Genomic DNA, 26,168 nt, shown 5'->3' with positions numbered 1-26,168 from the left:
TAGAGATTCTGACTCAATTGATCTAGGACGAGGCCTAGGCGTCAAGACTGTTAAAATCTCTTGGTGTGAGTCTCACATACAGCAGAGTTTAAGGACTACTCAAGTTTGTTTTGTTTATTTTAAGGACACTTTATTTTTAAGGTTAGCAAAGGAAGAGTGTGCATGTGCATATATTACTGAGGTAAAAGGGGTTAAATGTATCTTCTCTCAAGCTTCCATGCGCCTGTGGTCGAGGTGATATGGATCTAGGATGAGCTACCATGTTTTCAGTTTTTCTGGAACTCTGAAGTTGTTCTGTGTTCTTCTTCATACCAAATTTTGTTAAACCAGCAGGCCACCCGCAGTCATACTGCATCCTTGAACCGTGGACTCTGTAGTTTGCAATTAAGAAAAAAAAATACAAAAACAAACCAAGACCAAACAAAATAAAATAAAACACAAACATTCTGCCAGGCTGGTGGTGGCTCTATGGGGCTCAAAAGTAGCTCTATTGAAATTCTGCCAGTGATTGCGGTAAATTGTTATTGTATTGAAGTTTCACAAAGAAGGAAACCTGAGCATCCAAACAACCCACTTATCGAGGGAGGAGAGACGATGAACACCAACCACCGTGCAGAAAAGAAATCACTTTTACTTGATGAGGTTTCAGTTGTGTGGTGGGTGCCTACTGGTGTTTGCCCAGCAAGATTATGGGGCATGAGAGAGAAAAACTAACGTCAGACAGAATGGGGTCTTCGTTTTGGGATTCATTCAGTTATGCCTTTTGTTTTACTTACTCTTTGGGCTGGCTCAAAAAATTAATTGAAGCTCAGCTTTGCTATTGTTGTCAAATATTATGTTCTAGCTTAATTGTAATTATTACCAAACAGAAGGGCCTATGACAAATTTAGTCAATGGGAGTTCATTGTTAAAAGAACTTGAAGAATCAGATTAAAGGGGCTTGGCAAACTTGTGAGGATAAAATCAGGGTCGGTTTTCTTTGCTTCTCTGGTCACAGTCCCTTGGAACTCGACTTTTCTCATCTGCAAATGGAGATAATGATACCTCCCAAAGTTCTTTGAGTGGGCTAGGCTTCAGGGCTGAAACTGCTATGCCACGAGGCTATCTGTGGAAAGGGCTGAGGAGCCTCCTGGGAAAGAAATCAAGGGAATAAATTCAAGCTTTGAAGGCCATAGAGGGTTGGAGTCATTCTAAAGAGGGCAGCAAGTCTGCCATTCAGATTATCTTCTAGACCAGCCCCCTTCATACCTGGAAATGAGGAAAATACTAAAAAAGCTCATTCTCCGGACAGAGGGGATGGGAGAGTTTGGGGCTGGGAGGATGGGGTGAAGAGTTAAACAAGTACAAATTCATAGTTGATAGGTGGTCACAGGAATGCGGAGCACGGCATAGGGAATGCAGTTAGCATTAATGTAATGGCTAGGCGGAGGGCCAGGGGAGGGAGGGAGCAATTAAGGGGATCATTTTATAAACTATACATATGTCTAACTAATGTATGGTATACTTGAAACTAATAATAAAAAAGCTCTCTTCTTCTCTCTTTCACATACATGCAGATTTTGTGACACAGAGAACAGTACTCTAACATCCAAACCCGAAAAGTGCAGGATAAGAGGAATTATTCTCACAGGACCTAGTATGACCTCTGTGGGACATAGCTCAGCTTTAGTGAGTTCTAACTTTTTTTCTTCTACTAGCTTAACTGGGATATAATTCACATAACATAAAACTGACCCTTTTCAAGTGTACGATTCAGTGCTTGTACATATGCATAAAGTTCTGCAACAGTATCACTATCTAATTTCAGAACATTTTCATCATTCCCAAAATAAGATTCTTATCCATTAACAGTACCTCCCCATTTTGCCCTGTCCCAGCTGCTGGCAATCACTAATGTACTTTCTGTCATGGCAGTCTATTTTGCATAGTTCATCTAAATGGGATCATACAACATGTGGCCTTCTGCGATTGGCTTCTTTCACTTAGCATAATGTTTTCAAGGTTCCTCTATGTTGTAGTATGTGCCAGTACCTCATTTCCTTTTATGGTGAACAAATATTCTATTTTATGTTTATCCATTCACCCAAATTTGTTTATCTATACATCAAGCGATGAACATTTGGGTTGTTTCCACTTTTTGGCTATTACGAGTAATGTTGCGTGGGCTTTCGTGTTCAAGTTTTTGTGTGAACATATTTTCACTTCTCTTGGGTATATGTCAATTCTCTGGAATTGCTGGTTTATATGCTTGCCCTATGTTTAAGCTTGTGAGAACTGCCAGACAATTTTCCAAAGCTGTCGCATCAATTAAAATTTCGACTGCAATGTCTGAGGATTCAAATTTCTCCGCATCCATGCTAACACTTGTTACTGTCCAACTTGTTGGTCTTAGCCATCCTAGTGGGTGTGAAGTGGCATCTCACTGTAGTTAGGACTCACTTTTATTTATTCATCCTGGCATTTGCATAAGCTTTATCTGAGAACTCATGTCCTAAGAAATTTATGGACATTATTTTTTCTCTTTTTAAGTTCATTTTCTCTTTTTGTACCATTTATTAGATGACTGTTGAAAGTTCTGATCTGTCCTCTGGGTTTCTTAACCTTTTTAAAATTATATTTCCTATCTCATTACTTATCTTCCAGCTCAAGGTTTTACTCCTCCATTGAACAAAGTATGTTATTCAGCTCATCTGTTGAGTTTTTAACTTTAATAATATATTTCACTTCTAAAATCTGTAATTTTTCTTTAAAACAACTTTATTTCTTTCTTTTTTTTTTAATATAACCTCCCATTCTGACTTTAGTGATGAGATTCTCCTTTGGCTCTCTGAGGCTTTTTTTTTTCTTTTAAATTTTAAAGTCCTTTAAAATTATTCTAATATCTCTGTCTCATCTGGTATTAGTTCTTTTGTTTGCTGAGCATCCAGTTTCCTTCCCAAAGGGTTGGTCTCTCTTGGATACTAGGGGACTCTCAGTTTTGTGCTCACTTTCCATAGGAGGATTCTCCCTGTGTGTCATAGTTCGTTATGTTCCGGTAGTGACATTGTCTTGTGGTATTGTTGGCCTCGGGCTCTTAAAAGATGCTGAATGACTCACACTGTGTAGTTGGTATAAATATGGCCACCTTCTGCTGATGACTATGAGGTCTTATCTTCTTCCTCTATTTCTATTTAGTAGAAATTACACCTTCTTCATGATTTATTGTGGAGTATGAATATGTATTTGTTAATTGTATTTCTTATTTTTGTATTCTATGTGGAATTGTGTTGAGCTGACTTTTGCATGTGTTCAATCTACCACCATCACTTAAGGGATCAAGCAGAAGAGAAGGAAAATGGCTCCCACAGGGGAAGTTGGCAAGCATATGTGAGATGCCAGGAAATTGTTATGTGTGTGAGGCTGGGGACTCCTGGAAATAGCTTGACCTTAGGGAAGTATTGGCAGGTATAGCCTTGGGACATGTGAGGATGAAATGAAACAATGTACATAAAAATTGCTTAACACAGAGTCACTCACGTCGAAGGCTCTCCTCTTCTGTACCCTGAATATATATCTGAAAATAGAAAGAACTGCTAGCCTGGTCTTTCTGCTCAAGTCTCTGTACCAGTCAGAGCCACCGAGGGGTTATACTGTCGTCTAGGCAGAGATCCATACAGTCCTGGCTTCCCTGAGTAACCATTATAGTCTCACCTCTTTAAGCCTTTATGACCTTATAGCAAGCATAGGCCCCTGCCATTCTCTGAGAACTGCCCACCTCCAGGAATCTCTGCAGGATTATTTGTACTGTGGGACCTTCTTCCTTTGGCCTCCCGAATGGACCGAGGAGGACATCAGACTCAGATAATCACTTTCTTGCTTCTAAAATTTATAATGAATGATTCAGAAACTAGATCGTCTATGCTAGTGGTTAGACCAAGGGACCGTGAGTGTTGAGAAGCTACGAAGGTACCATATTTTACACAAGAGAACGTCTTACGTGCTGTGAGAAATCAGAGTATTGTCGGCGTGTGTTTGCTCTCCATCCTCCGCAAGGCACAACCTGAAACTTGTGCCACATCTTGCAGTGTCGTAATCATTTTTCCACATTGCAGAGGATGTGTTTGTGCCGAACAAATTATAATGCAAGGACATTTTGTAGAAAACGGTGTCATCTTTTGTCATATAAGAGAGTGTTTATCAGACTGTAGCAGAGGTAATAGAAGCACAGGTTAAATTTAGAGCAATGATTCTCAAGTGATTTCACGGGATTTCTTCTGCTCCTCAACTATATCTTACTGAGGCACAAACTATGAACCAATAAAGACCGCTGGAATGAACAGTTTCATGTTGAAATCGAATCAAATGAACTAAAAATCAATTTGATATATATTTAATGCCATGTATAGTTGTAATTATACTGAGTGGCAATTAGACTTAAAGGCAAACTGTTCAGGTGAATTAATACAATTATGATGACTTTTCCACAGTCAGCTGTGGTGGGGTGGGGGTGGTGGTACAGGAAATGATTCTTAAAACGAGAGATAAAGGAATTAATATTTCCTAGTTTTTAACTTCCTATAGCAAAATCTGTTTATTTATTTTTTATCTTTTTAAATTTTTTTGTGTGCTACAGACTCTTCAGTCAGCTAGTGAGGACTGCGAACCCTTTCTCAGAATAAGGTTTCATGAGATATAATATAGAATTGTAAGGCAGACCTGCTGTATGAAAATACAGTTAAAATATTTTTGAAAATTTGTGATATAGTAATAGATGACAGGTCTGAACAATTGGCATAACTTTGATATAGTGATGAGCATGAATAATATTTTGAGATATTATAATAACTTAAATGCAATATGAAAGACAAATCATAGGCATTGCTAGTGATATTGTATTTGGTTGCTTTTGTTCATAATACTAAATTTCAGTTAGCAGTGAGTGATGATGAAGATACATTTTTTTTTTTTTCCTATCAAAAGCTGACTGATCCTCTGAATCTATGTTAAGAAGCCTATCCTGAAGGGAGAGGTCAAAAGCAATTAACCACCATTCTCCAGAAAGTGTTCACTAAATGTTACTTATTATAAAAACAGAAGCTGCACTAATAACAATTATTTTCACATTACCTAAAACTGAGCTAACACACTGATTTTGTTAGGACAAGTCACCTTAATGCCATCTGCCAGAAAACTGTTTTAATAACCACACAAGTCTATACTATCTACAAGGTGAAAGGTGTCCCTCAAATGTGCTGCTCTTGGACAATGCAACTTAACACGATCGGACATGGCAGTCTTGGTATGAGGCCCCATGTGGTGACAGCAGTAGTGAGTTGTTCAGATTCTTCAGTTCTCTCCTGGCATTTGGAATCAGGATTGGCCCCTTTTTGTCCGAGTAAACTGAATAAACCGTAGTAGTTTTTGGACAATCTAGGGAGAGTTGAAGAGAGCTCCAAGCCCCAGAATCATGTTATGTACAGCACTTATTGGAGAGTCCTTTGGAATTCCCTAATTTTCATCCCAAACCCCTCCCAGGGAAGCTAGGAAGTTTTGCTCGCCCTTAGTTAGAATCAGCAGGCCCTGTGCATTCAGCCTCCTGAGGCACACAGAACCAAAACAGGTAATGAGAACTGTGGACAGGCTCAGCGTTGGTGTCACACCTAGCTCTGGAAATCAGAGACCAGCCTAAAATCACCACTCTGCAAGTCACTGTCCTGAGACTTGATTTTGAAACACAAACACATAAGGAGTTGTTGAATTAAAGGAAGATGGCCATAATCCATGCTGTTTCTTTATCACTGTATCTAAGCCTTGTTTTTAAGCCTGTACTAGATGAAAAGAGTTGGTAGCTACTCTTAATAAAATTATATGAGTGTTTACAGAGTCAAAATGGTCCTTTTGTAAGCTACACAAATAAATACTGTTGTCTCTTCCCTCCGAACCTCTGCTTTGAAGAAGGAACACATGCTTAGCTGTCCTTTGTCCTATATTATAAAAGAAAAGCCTTTTTCTGTGGAATATCTGAATCATCCACTGGCAGTTTCTCAAGGTAAACAGAGTAAATTAAAAATTAATGTTTCTCATATGTACAGTCACACACACAAGAGAATGCTTGCCTCACCAGGCATTAAAAGCAGTTGAGCCCATTCGTCTTTACAAAAAGCCACTAAAAACGTGGAAATGCTAGGACAACATCAAAAAATTCTGAAAACAATCTCCTGGATAAAGATAAATGTTCTTTCTGTGATTTGCCTTATCTAATTAATCCCATGCGTGAGACTAGACTGAAGGATGAGGGGGGAAAAATGGATAGACTCTTGCTTTTAATAAGAGAGAAAACAAAAGGAAAAAATAATACTCTGTAGTCCTGATATCTAAAAGGAAAGGGAAAAAAGAATCTCACAAATATCTGCTTTTTCCTGCATGATTATCTTCTCATGAATTAGGTTTTTGATAAAAGCTGTTTCAGATTACAAGAAAACAAACAAACCACAATTCTTATGAGTTCATATTATATTACATCTCTGAAGAGAAAACAGGAAAGCCTTTGACCAGTCTAAATCCAAAATAAAATTAAAAGTAAACTATAAGTTGGGGAAAGTGGCTTCTGGAGCCTTAGTTTTTTCAACTGTAATGTTAGGGGTAGGGAGGGGAGGCTTTAGAGTTGAACGAGTTGTTTATAAGCTCCTTTCTTTCTTAAAAATATTCTGTGTTTTAGTCATTGGTCTTATTATTCTGCAGGTGGGAAATCTAGACCTTAACTGCCCTTTGTTTTCCTAAGCCATTTTTTTTTAACCATTTGAGAATATGAGGAAAGCAATGGATCCTCTCCTCAGAAAGATGGACACTTACATAGACAGATACCATTTTGCATCCCATCACAGGGGCACGTAAATATTCTAAAGTCTATATATGTGGAACTCTTAAAAGTCAACAGAGTCTACAGTCATGCTACCCTGAACAAGCCCAATCCCGTCTGATCTCGGAAGCTAAGCCGGGTCAGGCCTGGTTAGTACTTGGGTGGGAGACCACCTAGGAAGACCAGGTGTTGTAGAAATTAAAAAAAATAATAATAATATAAAGTAAGAGATTGTAAGATGATAAGTTCCTTGCAATCTATAAGGTTAACCAAAGGTTGCCTTGCCTAAAAAATTAAAAAAAAAAAAAAAAAAAAGTAGTCAACAGAGATCAGGTGAAGGGCCTGGATCTTTAGCCATTTAACACTTTCTCTAGACTATAGACATTCAGGAAACTCTACACAAAACTCAAATTCTCCAGGAACCATCTTGGCCCAAGAGCCTCAGGAACCTCCCATGATACTGGAAGTAATATCTACTTGCTCCTATAAAATATCTTCTCCAAAAGTGCTGGGAAGTAAAACACAGTTGGCAATGGCATACAAATGAGATTTCTGGTTCACTTAAATACATTATGGATTCAGGCAAAAAAAAAAACCACACACACACAAGAGAAATAGTACTTTCAAATTATAACCAGTAATAGTAGCATAGGCCAGTTAATGGGTAAGGGAGATCAACCCTGAGAATCATTGAATTAAACAGTAAAACAATCTGGACAGGGAATAAGGTGAACCTCCCAGGTAGAATGAAATTTTCCCCCATCTTAACCAGCGATCCAGTCATTCTCATCTTGCTTTTCCTTGAATAATTTCTCAGACATTTACCACCAAATAATTAAAATAATTGAAGGATTTCGGGTGTTTACTCCCTGCCAGGGGTTCTGCTAAGCACTTTCATGTACAAATTCATTTTTAGCCTCACATCAATGTCAACAGGTAGATACAATTAAAATCCAACATTTTATAGATGATGAAACAGGAACGAGAACGTAATTTGCCTGAGGTTCCTAAGTTACAAAATGATGAAGTTACTTGCCATTCTTCTTTTCCAACAATATGGCTATCTCAATTTTCCTTTAAACGGTAGCTTCCAGCTAAACCCTAATTCTCAGCTTCATTAGGACAGAAAGTCTTTGAGGGTTCCTCTACACTGCCTTCCTCTTCAGATTTTCTACTGTGGGTAAGAGGACTTTTCTTTGTTTTTGGAACATTTCGTGACATGTTTGTCTTTTGATCCTTTTCTAAGTTTCTTTTTTAAAGGCTCATTTCAAGTTTCGCCTCTCTTGGTGTCTCGCTGTCCCTAGAGTTTATTATATTATGTTGGATTATGCATCCTTGAGTGTATTTTTCTTGGACAGTCAACTCCACTGGACCCTAAGTAGAAGTTCATGGACATTTACTGAGTTAATTAATGAGATAATCTTTTGAGAAACAGCTCTAGTGTGTGAGGTGAAGCTCCCCTTCCTCCAAATCCTCCACATGTTTCCGTTCTCCCTCCTGATACTTCTTACTTCTCCTTGTGACTGCTGGTGGTGTTGGGGTTGAAGAGTCACGGAGCTGGCTCTCATGTTCTTTCCTGCTTCTGATGATCTGTCTCACACTCAGGTTGGTATCTAATACCTAGCATTTTGTCACCTGAGTCAAAACTAAAGCATAAAAGGTCCCATCTCATTATCCTATTATAGCAATAAAACTAGCATACTGACATGTCAGGACTTTAGGTGGGGTCTGAGAAAATTTTCAGTTATTACTTAGGAGAATACAGCCCTCACCATCAGGCAGATTTAAAAAATATGCCATGAAGTAGAGACTATTCTGAATTTCACTTTACAGATGAGGAAACTGAGAAACAGGAGTTAAATTGCTCAATATCACACAGCGGACACAGCCAGAATTTGAACCCAAGTACTTAAGCAATTTTACTCTTAAACACTACACCACATTGCTTCTCTAGCATGAGAGAGTAAATGGTAACATATAAGTCTACCATTTAGGGTTATATACGTCCCTTTTGCAAAAAAATGAACAAATTAAGAATGTTTTCAGAGAAAAACACATAGAAATACTTCCTGATATCTCATGAGGTTAGAGGATAGAAGTAATTGCATAGTGAAGCGTTAACTGGGCCACCATTATCTACTTATAAGCCTTGGTGCTCTATGATACAGAGCAGAGCAGAGGAAGAGCAGAAAATGGCTCTGAGAGCAAATCGGCAAAGCTTGTAATTTTTCCTTCTATTTTTACAGAAGCAGGAGAGGAAAAGGCTGGCAATTAATACGTTGCCAACTGGCTTTCAGGAAGTTCCCATCAATGGGGGTGGGCAGAAGAGGGGAGGTACCAGGACATCACTTCCTCTCTCTCTTTGCCTTTGGCGGCTTCCCCTATGTGACAGAATCTCCTCTGGGCTTCTAGTCCCCATCATCTTCCCAGCTCTTAGGCCCTGGTAGCACCATCTCTTCCTGTTGCCCTTTCGGCTTCAGAGGTAGGAGCAGCTTCCTGTTGAACTGGCATCTGGGTTCACCTGACTTCCAAAGTTTCTCTTTCATTAACTGTGCAACCAACTCCTTGTGTTAAATTCTTTCTGTTAGAAATAGCTGAAATGGTACTGATTTTTCTTTATTAAATGCTGACCGATGGACACCTGGAATGATTTCAAGACCAGGACTTGACTAAGGCCACACAGTAGGTACTGAAGTTCTTAGAGTTCGAATATCTTTCTCCAAAACCTGAACCTTTCCAATAAAACAAACTATTCTTCAGTGAGTACCCAAGTGTTTAAAATTTAATTCTTAACTACTGACATTATAACGCACATATATAATGTTTATATTTACATTTATATATTTAATTTTAGTCCTCTTCAGTTTTTTAATTCTTTTTATCCTTTTGGCAAGTTCTGATTTGTTCAGGAAATTCTTGCAGATGTGGGGCCTTTTCCTGGGAAACAGACTGCATTTTCTTTGGTGAATCCTTTGGTGAGAGTCCCTTCTTATCTCCTCTGAAGTTATTGTCTCCTTGATACTTGGGCTGAAGCTAAGGAGGCTTATTGAATGCAACAAAGACCTTCAGACAAATGAGCAGGGTGAGGACTAATGAGTCCTGAGTAGCCACGCCTGGCTATGACATGTGAAATTGGGCCCCAACGTTCTTTGCTTAAATTGTGAAAATGCAGCTAGGTTTTGAGACTGTGACCCTCTGAGACTGGCAAGGGTTGGTGGGGAGAACCACTTCTTCATTTTGGTGGCAGAGAATAGACAGGAGACAGGACACACACACACACACACACACACACACACACACACAGCCTCTTCAGCTAGAACTCCCAAGCCTGAGGTATTTTCATCAAGCAGAATTGCAGGCAATGATGGACATACCATGTTGTGATGGTTTTAGGCAAATGGAATGAATTATTGCCATAGACACAAGCTGATGCCTATGTGTGGATTTTCTCAATGAGTAACTCTAGCCTTGGGAAATTATTTTCTTTTTGTCCAGTGTTCTGCAAAATGTCACCTGAACTTGGAAAATGTTGTGTTGTATGTTGGGTAATGTAATGTGTATTCATCCTGTACTGAACAATATTGACTATACAACAGCATCAACTACAAGAAAAACATTAAAAATATTAATAGCAACTATTATTGAGGGCTTATGATAGGCCAGGTTAAGTGATTTATTATAACACAATGAATTCTATTAACAGCTCTATGAAATAGGAAGTCATTTTCTTGAATTGACTGAGTCGGTAACCAGTCGAGCCAGGATTTGAACACTGACTATTCAGTGCCTTTGGCCCCAATTTCGACTACTGCGCTATATAACCTCCCCAAGGTGTGTCAGAATGTGGATATAGGCATGTGGTGAAAAATTATGCATGAAATGTCTGATCTGGTTGAGTGACCACACTACTAGGCTGTAAGTAAATAACTCACATCACTGACATTCTGGCTTCATGTACCGCGCCACGCTCTGCACCCCCCCTCCCAACCCCCAGGCCACAGAAAAGAAAGCTGACCCCCTTTACTGAATATCTAGGATCTTCCTCTTCTCTTGAGGGTATCTGTAACACACTGTACTTATTTTGCATTACATTTTGGTGGGGCTCTTCAGTTTCATGGATCCCAAGGGTATCTTTAGGCTAATGCGAAGGCAAAGCTATTTCTAAGTGACCAATCTCGAATAGCACGAGATGACTTTTCTTCATAGCATGGTGCTATGACTAAAATAAAGGACATGTTTAAACATGCATATTTTGAAACTGAGCCTTTATTCCCCTCCTGGCAGTGAGGACAGCTGACCATATCAAAGGGAAGGGAGCTTCTGCAGAGTCTGGTTGCTGAAGACATTGGTTTCTGAAAGTTTAAAAAGCTAAAGAGGGAGGCATTAATATAAATCTCTTCTTACCCATCTCAATCTGTGATGTGAAGCTACACAGAATAGTGCAAGCTCCCTTTTGTTTTAGAGGTACTTCTCACCTCATAGTCTACGTAAAAAAAAAAAAAAAAAAAAAAAAAACTACAAAAGTTTGTTTCTGTAGGCTTTTCCGCATCTCCTCTTCATACTTCAAAGGAAGACAAGATCTAGGGTTTGGCTCCCCCTCTAACCCTTGGGAAAAAGTGGATCATTTACTTAGTGACGTGACCCTGGCCACATGGAAGGACACGCTCAGTGTGTGTCCCCACTTCGCCGCTGCACGCTATGACACTGGGGGAGGCGGGGGAGGAGGGACTGATTCCATACAGGGCATTTCTTGGGTCCGTTCCCAAATTACACTTTGGTGGGATGTGGGTGTGAGAGGCCCAGTCACCATCTGATGGCCCTATCCTTGCTTCCTGAAGAGGGCTGAGGAACGCACCTTGTTGTTTTTGTCTTTGTTGTTGTTGTTAATTATCCCAATTCTCCTAGTGGGGACAAGAGAGCCACTTTCCTCAGCAGCAATCCCTGAAGCGGAGTATTCCGCCAAGCAAAGCGCGAGGAGTCTGAAACGATTCATCTCTATCAGGGTTTGGCAAAACAATGGGAGGAAGACTTACTCCCCCCTTCCCACCTATTAAAAACACGGTCCTATTAAATTGGTAAAATTTTAATGAGAGAAGAGGTTCTGTCGAACCCCATGAGTAAGGGAAAGTTAAAGTCCTAGGTTAAAGATTAATATTCCAAGTTCAGAACAAAAGGATGCTCTTTTGTGGCTCTGTGCTTATGCCTCTGAATGTAAACATTGTTCTGAGAGCCATTTTTTCTTTGCCAGATCTTTAAAGGGTAATAAATTAGCCCGTGGACAGCCATACAAGCTGCTACTAGATGTGAATGTGAATGTGTCTGAAGAAAAGGCTGACTTTCAATCAAAGTCTATTGAAAGAATGGTTGGATTTTCTAAAGAAGCATGTTGTGCCTATTAACCAACTTACAAAAGGGGCCATTTCCTTGATTTATGTTTGGTTGCTATAGAGATCCTGCAGCCCAGACTGGCAGGTGAAGCTCCCTTCTAACAATCTCCGAGGTTTTTCTTAGTTATCCTCAGAGGCCAAATTGCGGCACTGGGTAAAAGGCAGTATGCAAACAAGCTGTGTGTGTTTAAAAAAAAAAAAAAAAAAATCAAACATCTGGCTCAAGTATTTTCACACATCTCTTTTAAATGATGACTTATTATATGCAAGACTTAGAGCGAGCATTTTTATGGCCCTTAAAAACATGAGTACAAAGAAAAGTTAATCGTTCTATTTGGGCCTTTTAATGAGTGGTTTCTGCAAGTGCAGCTGATTGCTTAAATAATTTTACAGAATGCACAGCATTCGACATTTGAACTCAAAGTCATCTTTGAGAATGGGCTGGGCCTTCGTGACCTGAGGGGAGAGGTGTACGTGTCTATATTTTTGTTGAGCAGATGAATTGGAATCATTTCATGCTAATGCCGGAGGGATCTTAAAAGATAGTTTTGCCTGGACCTTCTATTTTCCAGAAGGGAAAACTGAGGTATTACAGAAAGGAGGGAATTTGCCCAGGGTGACATAGGTGATCTATGGTACAGCAGAAACTCTCTCTTTAACAATACTCTTGCCATCATTCTCCTATCTTATGGGCAAGCCATAGAAAATTCCAGGGTCAGAGGTGAAGAAAGGGCTTGAACATTGATGATGGGGTAATTTCACATATAATTTTCAAGGAAAACATTGCCGCTGGGTAAAAGATAAACCAAAGATGATGTTCTAGGGGAGAGGAAAAAAAGGGGAAAGGAAAAGGGAGGAAGCAGAGGAGTGAGCAGAAAGCTGAGTGCACCCTTCACTGTCAAAGATCCTTATAAAGGGAACAATGTCCTAGAAAGAGGTCAAAAGAGCCAGAGGCCAGTTATCAACTGGTAAAGTAGTTTCTTCAAGCAGGTGAACTGCAGGTATAGAATCACTTCTGACTCCTGAATCTTGTTACCATGCACCCAGTCAGAGCTTTCTGGTGTCAGGGGTACTCCCTGGACAGCCTTTTGAGTGTTTTGGGGGTGACCATGAAGAAATCTTCTTCCCCCGTCACGAGGGTATGTTGCTTGTGTTCCTTAACACAGTGTAGTAGTTTGCTAGGGTGCCATTATAAAATATCACACTCTAGGCGGCTTAAACAACGATCCAGTGGCTATGAGTCTGAGATCGAGGTATTGGTAGGGTTGTTTCTTCTAAAGCCTCTTTCCTTGGCTTGTAGATGGCTTGTCTTCTTCAGGTGTCTTCACGGGGTCTTTTCTACCATGTGTATCTATGTCCTGATCTCTTCTCATAAGGACACCAGTTAGATTGGATTGAGACTCATCCTAATGACTTTATTTAACCTTAATTATGTCTTTAAAGGCCCTATCTCCAAATACAGTCACATTCTTAGGTACTGGGGATAGGAATTCAACAGATGAGTTTTAGGGAGACACAAGTCAGCCCATAACACACGCTTACAAGAGATTTCTTTTTTTGAATAGTCTAGTAGTTCCTCAGCCCGAAGGAGAGGGGCACATTCTCTAGAAGGCTCTCCTAAATCTCCAACCCCAGGACCCATGGGGAATTTCCACGGGCCTTGCCAGTACCGGTCAGAGTTTTTCCTAATTTCCAGTAAAGCCAGGATTTCTTCACAGCTCAGGATTGTGGTGATGTCCTTTCAGCCACTAGAAATTCCTGTTAGCCTCATTCTCCATAAGGTCCTGGAGTCTTTTGGCTTAGAACTGTTTGCTAGTGGCTGAAAAAGGAATCTTTTGGTTTAATTCCAAAAATAATTTATGGCTTATTCCGTTGCTCTCCAGTACTTCCAAGAAACTGAAGGGAATGGCCTAGACAGAAAAAAAAAAGAGAGAGAGAAATCCTTTTCCTCCCTCCCACTCTTTTATTATGCTATAAACATTTGTTAATAGAGCAATTATCTTTTGAGTTGTAAAGGCTAAGTAAGTGTGAGGAAGAAAGGTGTGAAGGGAAAGTGCAATTCTTCAAGCTTAATGAAGTCAAGTGAAATTATCTCAAGTGGATGTAAGTTATGGAGAACCAAATCCTTCTCTTTTTTTTTTTTTTTTGCCAAAGTTTAATAAACGATTCCATGCCATTTTGTTGATCTAAAGCTCCTTGCAGTTCGGTTTTGTCAGACGTCATACACGAATACACAATTAAGACATCTGTGGACAGCCTGGCTTTTTGGAAAGGTAACTCGGTGATTGAGAGATGGTTGGTAGTAATGGGGGACATGGATACTCTGTCTCTTTGCTAGCCCGTAGTTCATAAAGCTACGCTCACTGAACATTTGCCAAGTGTCCAATGTGTGCTCACTGTTTTACACACGTCTCTCACGTCAACCTGACAGCATCCCCGTGAGAGAAGTCTTATTATTTTCCACAAATGAGGAACTAGAGTCAGACACACTAAGGGACCTGACCAGGGTACCATGGTGTATGCAAGTTACAGCTGACGTTTGAATTAGACTTTGGCTCTAAACCTGGCCTCTAACCTACTACGCAGCACACCTGAAAATGCTTCTTTGTTGCTCTAGACAACTGCGTGCACTTTGACACCGTGAAGCATTGCCTCACAGTGGAACAGTATAAGTGGGTTAACATATTCTTTGGCTCATGGGATTATTATTCTAGAAGAGTTTGGCCTTCAGATACAGGTGAAATATGAGGGGCAAAGAATAATGGAGGGTTATGATCTTTGGACTGTTGGAAAAATGACCAATGGATGGGAACTCGTATAAAGGGGGTGGGGGAATTATAGAAGAGGGGACAGATGGGGAAAGAGCAGTGGCTTGAATTTCTGCAGGGACAGTTAAAGGAGGAAATTTCAATAATTAGGAGACAAGGAGAAAAAAAAAAGAGGAGGATCACTCTGAAGCATGACACATTCTTTGAAGATGGTGGCTCTGGGATGATTTGCTTGGCTCTCTCCTCTCTCACTATTTCTGTTGTAGGGGCTTCTGCTGATGGTCAGACATGGAAGCATTTCCAGTGGAGAAAGGCAGTTTGTGGCCAGGTAATCATTTACCAAATGGGTGCCACCTGGGGTAGAGTCCCTCATATGTGCAAAATGGGCTGGGTCATGTCCTGGATTCATGGGTTATTTGAATGAACAGGCAGCTGGGATTCAATTTCAAGCGGCAGCAAAAATACTGAGAATATTCCATACCAAAGATTTGGACCAAAGAAAATAGCACACTGACTGTGTCCTCTCTGCCTCAATTGACTCCAAAAATCTTACAGTAATTGTCACCACTAGCTTGACATGATTAGGAGGGGCAGAAGTGATCAACTCCTTTATGGTCTGCTTTTGAACTCAGTTCCAGAGTCTCTCTAGATAATTTATTTTTTATATTTCAGAGCATCTTAAACATTTTCCTCCTTTCTCCAGCACAAGCAGAATTGACTGCTAAATGCAGTATTGCCTGTAGCCCATAGTAGACAATTTCCTGTAACTACTTCATGTATTTACAGCTTGAATTTCATTGACAATGCTTTGCTTTATTCTCCACTTGCTTTTGATTCTAAATGTAATTAAAACTGTAGAATGCACTAAATATTTGCTTTTTATTAAATATAAATTTTATTTTTAAAAAAACTTCATCAGCTTTCTGGACATGTAGTAGTGAAAAATTTCTTTCTCTTTCCCCCTTTTTAATGCACACTGAATGTATAAGTTTGTAATCCTACATGCACATTTGCTTTTATCAAGCTCTAAGTGAATATGGCTAACAACAAATGAAAAAGAAATGTTTCTATTATAAGCTACAATTATTTCTCAAGAGCTCTATTTGTATCCTTCCTTGATTTAGTTTTCAAAAGTAACTGAATAGTAAAAATATAAAATACACAAGATATTATATTTGTAGTAGAACCTTTTGCAATTTACAAAAGGCTTTGTATGTATTTCATTAGTTGATGGAAGGGAAGTTCCTTTAAATATTATCATCTCATACAAAAGGAGCGATTCCTGATGCTGTGGAAGGCTGCTGGCCTGATACTAAGGGAGGCTGAGGGTGTCTATGTGTGGACTAGGATGGATTGAAGCATTTACCATCCACACTTCCTCCTTCTGCCCTGCTAATGACCTCAGTCCTGGCCGGCGGGACTAACATCCCTTAGAATAAGAGGTTATTTAGCTTTGATATGAGTGCAGCTTTGGGACTCTCTGCAGAGAAATTGCTTATTCCAAAAATTTAGAGTCTTTTTCTTATAAATAGAAACATAAGAAAAAAATGTGGTTTGGAATAAAGAGTATATGGGAGAAACAAAGCCATATCAGAAATGGATTTCGGGCGGAGAAAGGAGGATATATTTGTTGTCTGCTTGAAAGAGAACACCAGAATCTACAAGAGCACAATGGGTGGTTAACTTTGTTTAAGATGCTGTGCATTTAGTCAGTGCATTTTCCCACAAGACGTGAGACTTGTATCGCTGGTAGAATTTGAATTACTTTCTGTGGTACACAAATGCAAATGACAAAACTGAGTCACACAGTGAGAAATAAACTGCTTCTTCCATCGCTTCAAATTACAGTCTGGAGAACATCTTCACAGTTGCAATGTGTCTTCACTACCTCTCTGATCTCCCCTTAATGAACAGAGAGCATTACAAGTAATAGGGATGTTTTTCATGGGTGGCCGTGATATGTACAGTTTTTTTATAAAATAAATATATTTAAGTAAAAAAAAAAATAGGATTATTTAAAAAGAAGTATTGAAAGAGAATTAGTACAGGTGCTGCTCATTGAGGTGGACATATTCCTCTTGAAATGTGAAAACACCAAACTTGTCGGGCTGTTGGGAACATAGAAAAGAACTTTGTCAATTAGTAGATGCTATTAAAATGTTCAAGTAGCCCGCGGAGCGTGGATAAAGATAAAGCCAATTTGGGGGTGGGGCAAAGAATCATAGAGGAAAATAGTTAGGGAGTTGCCCCTAGAAGGCCTGAGGGACAGAGTAAGAATGTGAGACTTTAAACTTAGGTAGTGGGGAGAGCCTGAAGTTTTTGACAGGGTGTGTTGTGATGAAATACGTGGTGGAAGAAAATTAATCCAGCAACATTGCATAGGATACACTGGGGAAGAAAGAGGTTAGAGAGGAGGAGAAATATAATAAGGCTAATGCAATAGCACTAGAGGGGCGGCAGTAGAGAGGGAAGAAGAGGATATATTCAAGACGGATGGTAAGAGAAGGATTGGGAGTTCATAATTAATGAGTGGGGTTGGATAGCTAGAGAATAGCCCTCGATTGAGGTAGAGAAGCTGAAGAAAACAAAAATAGGCAGGGCAGAAAAAGTGGTCTTTTAAAATATTTTTGAGTTCGGGTTTGTGCGTGTGAGTGTGCATCGATGTGAGTGTGTGTGTGTGGACATCCATGTTACCAAGCACGCGTAGATATATTTGTGTGTGTGTATGGGTGGTTATATAGGTATGGAGACAGAAGAAAGAGAAAGCCTAGTCTTATGCTCAGTTGTCTAAAATGGAACTTGGCCTCTATAACCTTGCTTCTTTCAGTGGCTCTGCCATTGACATTGGGTAAGTTGTCACTCTCTCTGTGCCTCAGTGCCTCATCTGTCAGATGGAGATAGTTGGAACACCTCCTCTGCATCACCTCCCATTTATCACCCTGCCTGTCTACTTCATCTGATAAACCTGTCTCGAAATGTTCACCTCCCTCTAGCCCTTAGCCACCACCTGAGCTTAAGACACCATCCTCTCTCATGTGGATTACTGCAAGAACATCTTAATTGGTCTCTCAGCATCAACTCAAGTTCCCTTCCAACTGGTTTTCCACACCGTGGCCAAAATGACCTTCCCAAAGTTCCAATCTGATCAAGTCACTACCAATTGTCTTCTTTAAATGGCTTCCTACTGTAATGTTTCCTACAAATCCCCACCAGCCTGGCCCCCACCCACATGTCGCACCTCTCTCCCCTCCTCCCTCCTGAGTGCATCAAACAAACAATGGGCCTTCCCAATATGACCTTTGTATATACTATTTCCTTTGCCTGGAATGCTTCTCCTTCCCTATTCACCTACTGAATTCATTCTTTATTAGCATTAACTCATTCCTCAGTGTTCACCACATCATTTCCTCAGCAAAACCTTCTCTGACGATGCCCCTATGTGGGTCAATCTCCTCTGTTAGGACTATTCATATACTTTGGAAAACTCATCCAGGTTTTAATTATAAATTGATTGCTATTCTCATTTGTTAGACTGGAAGCTGCAAAAGGGCTCCACAGTACTTGGAGATGCGCAAGTAAATAAACGAGTGAATACATGAATAAACAGTTTCATGAATGAATATCTCACAGAGCTGTTCTAAGGACACTTGGTAAATGTAACTACTATTCAAACATAACTCAGGGTTTTGATTTATAATTTTCAATATTTCTGAATGCACATCCAAATGATTTTACTAAGCATCTCGAGACCTTTTTCTACTCTTCACCTTAAAGGGATTTATGGAGCACTGAGTCCCCTCATTATAGAATGTTGTCTCTTCATTATATTAACTATTGCTGCATAAAAAAATTACTCAAAGCTTAGTAGCTTAAAGCAATAACATTTATAATTTTCCAGTTTCTTGGTTTAACTAGGTTCTCTACTTCAGAGAATGGTCTCTGACTGGCTGCAATTAAGGTGTTGACTAGGCTAAGGTTATCTTAAGGCCTGATTGGGGAAGGATCTATTTTCAAGTTCATGTGTCTCTTTGCAGTATTTAGTTTTTCATGAGCTGTTAGATTGAGGGCCTTGATTCCCCAGTGGATACTGGCTGAAGACCACCCTCGATTGCCATGTAGGCCTCTCCAACATGGCAGCTTGCTTCATCAAAACAATCCTAATGATAAATGTGTGTGGGGAGACACACACATGCACATGCAGAGACAGAGAGAAACACGCAGAGTGAGACAGAAAGAAAGACAGAGACAAGGGTGCCAGGAAGACAGAAGTTATAGTCTTTTATAACCTAATCTCGGAAATGACATCCCATCACTTTCGCCATATGCTATTTATTAGAAAGTCATTAGGTATACTCCGCACACACAAGGGGCGGGGATCATACCAGGGAGGGAATACCGGGTGGAGGGGTTCACTTGCCTGCCCTGCTCATACAAACACCCAAAGGTAGAATTACTTAGTGACCATACCCTTAATCCTGTTTGACTGGGACCTAACCCAGTGCCACTCACAAATTGGCCCTTTGAAATGCTTGTGGCTGTTCCTGATAATGGACTAACACTGCTTAGTACAGCAGACCCACAGGAGATGACCTTATTGATCCACAGCTTAAAATTTCTCTGGTTCTTCACAAGGTGTGTCAGGGAGAGAAACAGTCAGTTTGACCCAGTAAGGTCATCCTTGCTCCATTTCCATTAAATAAATATTCAGACTCTAGTGAAACACCTCTAAGGTGTCAGGTATTACGCTTTAATTTCAGTAATTATGTGGCCTCCTGTCAGACTGACGTGACACCAGTGCTGAGATACAGAGGAACCGAAAAATTTCCACTTGGGGTCAGGCACAAAATAGAGAAGGAGGTCAGTTAATGTTCTTCAACCTAAGTAGACTGGGTATAATAGCGAAGACCTTGCCATGGAAAAGGTCCATACCTTCAGTTGCTCTTCTCAGGGTTCTGATTGGTTTCCACAAGCCCAGCTCTGCTTTCTGATCTGGTCCACGTTGGCAAAAGTTAGGGGTCACTGCCATAATTCTAGCAGAGTGCAAAGCTATCCTGGAGACTTATATTCTTGATTGTGGCCTTATTAGTGCTATGCTGTGAGCAGCCAAAAGAGTTGATGTGGAGTTAAACAAGGGTTTCAGAATGAGGAGACTGGTGGGGGAGCCTGACTTGGTGTCTAACTTGTGAAACCTTACTGTGATTGCATTATGCAACCTTGTGCTTCATCTTGCCCATCTGAAAGGGGGGGCAGTGGCCCTCTTTCACATGTCCATAAGGTCCTATAGCAGAGAGTTGGATCGGCTTCCCCACACTCGTTATACCTCCTTTTATTTCAAGAAGTTGAAAACATAAGAACATTTGGCAGATGGCCTCCCCTAAGGTTCGGAAGTTGGGAGTGAAGCAGAAGCAATCTTCCCCTGGCAGTGAAAGCTCATGAGGAAGCCCCCAAAATATGAGCGGCTGCACTGGTCAGCTGCCCCAGTGGCGCACTGGCAGTACATTGGCATAGATTCTTGAACTATAGATCACAGCTATGATGCTGTGACCTTGAACTTGTTACTCTAGTGGAAGCACCATGCCTTCCTCTCCACCAACTCTTCAGTGATAGTTTAAGCAAGTAATTCACTCAGCAAATATTTATCCAACACCATCTATATTCCAGGGATGGATTTAAGTCCGTGGGGGCTCATCAGTGAACAAGAAACTCAGAATCCTGTCTGTGGACCTTACATTCTACTATGTATATGGTAATAATAAACATATTAAGTAAATATTTTGTGTGTTAAAAATTAAGTGCTGTGAAAAACAAACAAAAATAAAATAAAATGGTACATGGGGGATCAGAAGTACTGCAAGTGAGAGTGAGTAGCAATTTTAAATAGGAAAGCTGGGGAAAGTCTTGCTGAAAAGGTGACATTTGAGGAAAGATTTGAAGGAAGGGGAGGGAGCTGGGCATGGTATCTGAGGAAAGAATATTCCTAATACAGGAAGTAGTCAGTGCAAAGGCCTCTGAGCAGGAGTGCAACTGAGGAATTCAAAAAACAAGAAGAAATTCAACGTGGTTGAAACCAGGCAAGGCCAGGAGAGGATGGAAGGAGATGCACTCAGTCAGGTACTGGAAGTCCAGATTTCATACCTAATTCCCTATGTTAAATCCCTTTCTGCTTGAAACAACTAGAACGATCCCTTTTTCCTCTACTAAACTGTGACTGACATATAATCTTTGCACAATTTTATTTTAGCCTATATAAAATTATACTGAAATTATGTTTTTGTGTTTGCACCCGCCCCAAACACGGTGCCTCATTTATCTTCGTACTCCAAACACCTAGCCCGAGCCTTTCAGAGCAGATGAGTGATATATAATTAATAACACAACACGAGCACAGCTATTTCCAAACCACTGCCTCTTCCTAACAGGAGACTTCTCTGTGGGAAGACGCAGCCTCCAATATGGCCAGATATGTGGGGGGATAAAGATCTTCCTCACTGAAGTAATACATTTAGTATTCTAATGAAGTAATTACAAAAGTAAGTAATTATTGAAATAACCACATCAACTCCCAGTCATTAAAATCCTCCTAAACAGAGCTGGCATGATGGCTTAGGCTATTAGAAACCTTGGCAACCACCCAACGCCTACAATAGCTTCTAATTAATTGATCTCACCTCTAATCTGCTATTGTTAGCCCAGTGCTGATCATTTGTTTGGTCTACAGATCCTATTGCCCCTTCCTTTTGATTGTATTTGTTACTGTACCCTCTTTATCTCTTTCAATTAAGCACAGGTTAAGTGGTTCACCCGCAAGAGAATAGGAGATAATGGCACCAATCAAAGTAATCTCTTTAATTTGCTAAATGGATTACAAGGAAACCCCAGCCAAAGTGAAGTCATAGCTAGTGGCCTTCACTTGAACTATACACAAAGAGTATCTAATTATTAACCCACCATAAGCCAAACTTCAGTGTGGAATAAATGCTTACAAAGTTAGCAAGGTATAAGCAGTTTTCAAAAGCAGAGATGGCTCTCTGTGACTAAATTGTTCCCATGGTAATATGTCCCCACTGGCTCCTTTCCCAAATTTCTCGCTTCCCTTAACTTTCAAGTGCAACACACATCCTCATATACCAATCAAAGTACTGCCCAGCACTCCAGTCAAGAGAGTGGATTTATAATCTCTTTAAGGACATGCTCTAGCTAGAATTCATTTTTCTTATTTATACTATAAATGCAAATGCAGTTTCATAGGCATGATGGCTCTAGCTTTTGCTGACTCTGGAAAAAATATACATTTAAGAGTAAACAAGTTTGTCCTTAAGCTGGTAAGTGATCTTCCTTCTCTTTGTGACCCTGCTTTTTTTCGTCCTTAAACATACACCTGATTCTGAGACCCAGGGTGGGATAGAGTGCAAAAAGCCACTAGGAATCTGGCTTTGCACATGTCCTTGGTTTGTCACGTGAGCGAGCAAAGAATGTTAAGGTGAGTCATTTCTCAACAGATTAAGAAAAATGGGTAACAGCAAGAATAAAATGGAAGATGGAAAAAATACAAAACTGTCAACTTTTCAAAGATTGAGGTACCTGGGTCCTAATTTGAATAACTCAATAACTATTGATGCAACCTTTCTGTCTTCAAGTCTTCCAGCTTTCTGGGGTCACTATTACTTTTTTCAAAAATATCAAACTAAAATGATTTGATCTCCAATACCCTATGTTCTACAGTAAGTCTAGTGAACTTTCCAATATTTCTAAGTATTCCTAAGGAGGCTTATGTCCAAGTTATTTCCACAGCATTTACTCTTGACCCATCTCTCAACCTCCACTTCCTGTCTTGCCTCCTGGAATACCCAACCTCCTTATCTTCCCTCTCCAACCCAAAGACTGACCTAACCCCCCTTCCTTCATTTCTGAAGTACCACTGACACAGGATACATAATACAATTTTACTGAAGTTTGGGGCAGAATCATCCAAAAAGGTATAATAACACAGAGCAAAAAAGGAAATGCCTAGTTTTTAATATTGCATGTCACTAATACTCAGCTATCAACATCACAGAGATTTTATCATTGACTATATTGCATGTCACTAATACTCAGCTATCAACATCACAGAGATTTTATCATTGACTATATTTCCTCAAGGGCTCTGGTCATCCACCATATTTTTCAGAGCCACTCTAATCTTCCATTCTCTCTCTTTTGGCCTTAACCTTCCTCTCAAGTTGTCATAAAAAATAAACACACAAACAAAAAAACTAACACTTTTTTTCACAGAGCAATAATAATCTATCTCTTCTCTAGATTTGCTCTGGGATCTATCTTTGGGTAGTCAAATAATTCTTCAAGCTCTTTTTACAATCCAGAACATCTTTCTCTCCAAGCGATTCTGAACTCCTAGAACAACTTATTTAAGCTACAACCACTTGTAAAGAAGCACACGATATCCCAAGTACATTAAGCACCCCATTTGTTTAAGTTGCAGCAGTAGATGCAGAAGAGAGACAGAACGTGGGATAAGGGAAACCCTCTTTCAGGGTATTTATAGTGTAGCAGGGAAGGTGAATACACACCCATGAGGCCGTGTGGTAAATGGAAGGATGTTGGAAGTCAGAAGATCAAGTTTGAGTGCTGGTTTCTCTGATTTGATAATTTGTGCTCATGGACAAGATTGGCAACCTTTCTGAGTCTCAATTTAACAAAAATAGGGATATGAACACTTCATTACTCAACTCAATTCCAGGGTGGCCATGAGGATAAAAGGAAAGGTTTATGGAAATCATAAAGCCTGGTACAAGTGGACAAGTAGACAGGTCATCATGTGAGAACATATGATAATTGGCTAGAAGGGCAACTCCTCACTGGTGTACAATCTTTTTGGTTTCAAATATTAAAATCATTGTCGTTGTGCTTGGAGAGACTAGAGGAACTAAACACTGAACCAATCAAAATTTGCTACAGTGAAATCATAGCCATGTACTTCAATATCTCCCCAAATGAGAGCATTCTTAGCTCTCATTTGCGGTCTCTTTTAGTAGTATTTCTGATTTGGTAGAATGTTGCTGCCCCCAACTATGTTCCCTTATATGTTCATAAGGTCTCATATAATCTGGTAAATATGTAAATTTCCTTTGTATCTGGACTGGTATGTTGCTATATCTCTTTCTCCTTACTTTGAGTAAGCAATATCTTGGTTTCCACCCATTTATAAGATCCACTCAGTATCTCTTTGTTAGAGGTAGTATCATAAAATGGAATTTCAATTGTAGTAGAAATTACATCTATATATCAACAATATTTGTTGGTGTACCTCTGTAGAGGCGTTGGTATAACTATGTAATTTGACCTACAGTTGAGAACTACTCTATGCACTATATGGCTTCGGAAGGTCTGAAAGTAGATAGAACATATTTTAAGAAAAATATTGGGGTTTTCAATGGATACGATGAAATGGTAGAGGCTCTTCCTGGAAGAGGCAACTCCTATATTTGCATCACATTTAAAGTTCACGAAAGTTTCAAATACAACATCTCATTTCATCTTTGCAACAAATCTATGAGGTTGATGTTGTTGATTTCATTTCTAGCTAGTAACAGATGCTTGTAGAGGTAATCTCACAGAAATGTGTACACATGTGCCCCTGAAGGTATGTACAAGATAGCTACCAGCTGCAATATTCACAATGGCCCCAAAACAGACACAATCTAAATGTTCTTCCTTGTTAGGAGGAAGAAACACACATGAACAAACACTACATTCTCACAGCAATGCGAATGAACCAACCGTAACTAGCTGCACAAAAGAGATGAGTCCTTCAAATATTTGCGAGTGAAAGAAGAAGGCAGACACAAAAGAGAAAGTACTGTATGATTTCATTTATATAAATTACAAGAGCAAAAGTCAGAAATCAGAGAGTAGTTATGTTTGGGGAAGTACAAAACATATTCTGTTTCTTGATCTAGATTCTGGTTACCTGTGTGCTCGCTTTGTAAAAATCAATCAAATTGTGTGTTCTACTTCAGTACAAAATTACATTTCAATGGCAGTGAACTCATACAGAATGACCAACTTTTATTGGGTTAAGTGAGGACTTAAAAAAATAAACCAACTACCAATTACCCTCTGTTATCACAGTCTACACATTTTTAAGAATGAACAGAATAGGACTAAAAAGTAGGAAAGACATACGATCTTTTACATTGCATGAATTAACTATAAAAAAAACACCATCATATGTGCATTAGCCTAATTTTGCTCAATTTACTGTAGAGCTCTAGGCTCTAGACTTCTCTGAGATTAACCCCAGTTCTCTCATTTGAGAGACGCTGCTTTCTGGGATCTGGATAAAACCCAGATGGGCAGGAACTCTCCATATTGTTTTCGATCCATAGGAGAGTTTGTGAATATCTTTTTCATTAACTTCTCCTGCCAGTGGAAGCTTATCTTAATAGTGACCCACTGGGGCTCTGAATGAGTGGATTACAATGACTTTTGGGTGGCTGCTCCTGGATCCATGCCCTAGGTTGCTCTTATAGGTGGCCTAACTGGCTCTAGTCTGACAAAACTGCCACCAAGGACTCTGCTCTCTTTCAGAAATCTGTAAATGGATTTTGAGCTGGCTTTTTTTTTTCTTTATGCCTTTCCCATGCTAAATGTTCAGCCTATCATTTCTATGATCGCTCCTTGAAATTAGAGGGGCAATATCTTCTGACACTTTTTCTTTTTCTGCAAACTTTATAAGTAGCAGCTAATAGTCTGGGGATTACTAAGACTAGTTCTCTACTTATCAAATCTACAGAATGAGTCTAACGAAATTCCTTATTATATTTTACTGCATTTGGTTTTCTATCCTCCCATTCTACAGATTTATTGATTTTTTATGATACACATGTATTTTAAGGCTTTTATGTGAGTTACTTCCTTTAATCCTTTTATCATCCCCATGGTATAAATTTCATATTATAAACCTCATTTTACAGAAGAGAAAATTGAGTAACCTAGGGATGTCCTAGTTTCACATGAGACCCTCTATATGGTTCTAACCTTGTTGCTCATTTTAGAATAATCTTATTTAACTGAACACTTAAGAGCCCATCATGTTCCAGTCACTGAGCTTGACATTGGAGATTCAGCCATGAACAAAGTGGGCCTCATTACTGTCCTCATGGGGCTTCCAGG

The 26,168-nt window shown here is 39.6% G+C and overlaps 1 protein-coding gene and 1 pseudogene across 4 annotated transcripts in view; one reads left to right on the top strand and one right to left on the bottom strand.

Annotated features, from left to right (window-relative positions):
* RARB (retinoic acid receptor beta) overlaps positions 1–26,168 on the bottom strand; it is a 647,500-nt gene that overhangs the window by 252,291 nt on the left and 369,041 nt on the right. The gene's annotated exons all lie outside the window — the stretch shown is intronic.
* Positions 6,918–7,036, top strand: LOC118602383 (annotated as a pseudogene).

Source organism: Rousettus aegyptiacus, unplaced genomic scaffold (assembly GCF_014176215.1).
Source record: "Rousettus aegyptiacus isolate mRouAeg1 unplaced genomic scaffold, mRouAeg1.p scaffold_m13_p_4, whole genome shotgun sequence".
NCBI lineage: Eukaryota > Metazoa > Chordata > Mammalia > Chiroptera > Pteropodidae > Rousettus > Rousettus aegyptiacus.
The sequence above is the reverse complement of the archived record's forward strand: the minus strand, read 5'-3'. Positions and strand labels throughout refer to the sequence as shown.